The sequence below is a fragment of the Nanorana parkeri genome, unplaced genomic scaffold (assembly GCF_000935625.1).
Source record: "Nanorana parkeri isolate BGI_ZX_2015 unplaced genomic scaffold, ASM93562v1 scaffold516, whole genome shotgun sequence".
In the NCBI taxonomy this organism is placed as follows: Eukaryota; Metazoa; Chordata; class Amphibia; order Anura; family Dicroglossidae; genus Nanorana; species Nanorana parkeri.
The window spans coordinates 988,036-990,355 of NW_017306784.1; positions in this window are offsets into that span (position 1 = coordinate 988,036).

The following is a 2,320-nucleotide window of genomic DNA, read 5'->3' on the forward strand; positions in this document are numbered from 1 at the left end:
GCGGTGACTGCCAGTCTCCGCTCCCCGCAGGGATTCTCCCCTCCCCTCTCCAATCCTCCTGCGCTGAGAGGAGGAACAAATGGGAGAGGGTGCGGGCACAGCTGGCTCTGCCTCTAGATAGGCAGAGCCAGCTGTCTCTCACGCAGCTGGATGGATCTCGACAGTATTGTCGGGATCTGTCCCGGCTGTGGTGCTCTCTATATATCACGGCAATAGCCCCGATATACTGAGCTTTGGGTCACTGGAGGAGGTTTGAATAAAAGTTGTATTTTTATCATAGCTTGTAATCTGTTTTTTTGGGACTTAACGGAATGGAAGGTTTTAAATGGAGCCGATATTGGAGAAATGGGTGTGGCCACTGAAAGGGTGTGGTTACTGAGGGGTGTGGTTACTGAGGGGCGTGGTTACTGAGGGGCGTGGTCACTATGGGGCGCTGTAAAGCTTTCTCGCACAGGGCGCCTAAAGACCTAAGGCCGGCCCTGGGTGGAACCTCGAATTGATCAAGAATGTAACTTGTGGGGGGCCTGTCCCTTATTTATAAGGGTTAAGCCTCCACATGTGGTTTAAATATAGCATTTCTATAGACACTTTTCAGGAAGATTCCCTCAACCCGATACAATGGGCTTGCCTGTATTTTTATGTATTTTAGTCATATATAGGGCAAATAGGCAAACTACTTAGTTAAAAGATATGGGAAGCTGGACACTGTTTAAAAAAAAAACTACTGTACTGCAGGAATAGGATCTTTTCATGCAGCTTCGAGGACAACATTGAAAATACACAAACCCTCTAAAGTGGACCTTTACCCATATCTTTAAAATAGCAACAAACACAACTTTAGAAATGTTTAGAAAGGACAATCTACAAACACATACTTCTAGATAATTGCTGGCTATTGTCGATGTAGATGAGCGACATCTACTGGACTAATTGAGATTAAACATTGGAGGAGTCTGTGGAACAATCCATAGACTGTAGCCAGGAAGGTGTTCTCTTGCCCTTAATCAAACGGGTAACACGCTGAAGACCTTCTCTCTGAGAGGTCTATCCACAAGGTGAGAGGCAGATATTGTTATTTCACACGGGTGAAGACACGGTCGATAGATGTAATGCGAGTGCACACATCAACAATACACCAATGCTGTTTGCATGACTGAAGCACTATATGTGGATCGATAATTGTTATGCTGATTGAAGCACTGTATGTGGACTGAACACTTTTGCACTTTAATACTATATTAATGTGGATGACTACAAAGTCACATTACTATATTAGTTGTCATTTTTATAGAGATATGTATTTACTGTATATGCATAGTTTGTGCGTTTATTTATATTATATAAGAGGTTTATAAAATAAGATTGGGATTTATATTTTTTACACAATTTTGTGTAGGTTAAGGAGACATATTTGGATACCATTTCTGTGTGACACTTTGGTTCACAGCGCGACACAATTATTTTATTAATATACATAATTTACATGTTTGATAGTGCATGAGACAGATTGATTAATTTAAAAATCGTGACCATTTGAAAAACAGTCAATATAATGTTTTTTTTTGCTGGTGTATATAATTTGCAAGACAAACACTTGAATACTTCTTTTCCACCATTTTAATTTAAATACTTTTAACAAAAATGTTTTTTTTAATAGATACTTTAGTTCCAAATGGTCTGCATGTTAATTTGGATGTTAACTGCGTTATCAATAACCTATGAAGCATGTTGCAAAATGTGAAGTGTTTTACAACATGGCCTACATTTTAGTACATCTTGTTTACGCCCCGTACTCATACGCATATGTCAGTTGTATAATTATAGGCTTTGATTGTCAGTTGTATAATTGTATGTATGCTATGCTTTTAGCCTGTTTATCATTTTAGATAACTTTAGATAACTTTAGGTTGATAGTAGTATTTACCGTATATTGCTAGAATTGGGTGGATTATCCTGGGTCTGACCATAAGCATGTTTAAACTCCCTATATTTAGGGGTCAAACAATCTGACCCATAGGTAGTGGCAGTGGATGGTGTTTTTTTAGGACAAGTTTGCTGTGGATCAAAATATTATCACACAGGACTTTAACCAGTTTTGCAAAACTGAAATTTTTATTTAGTTACTAATAGATTAGTGTTTATTTTATTTAGTGCTTCCTTAAATATGGGTTCATGTTACTTTCTTGTGCTATTTTAAAGCAGGGCCTTTATATTGTGAACATTTCGATGATCACTAGAGGGCACAGTTTAAATTTAGTTAATTTACTTATTTTATCTGCAAATCATCATAGTTTTTAATATGCACATATGAACAATAAAA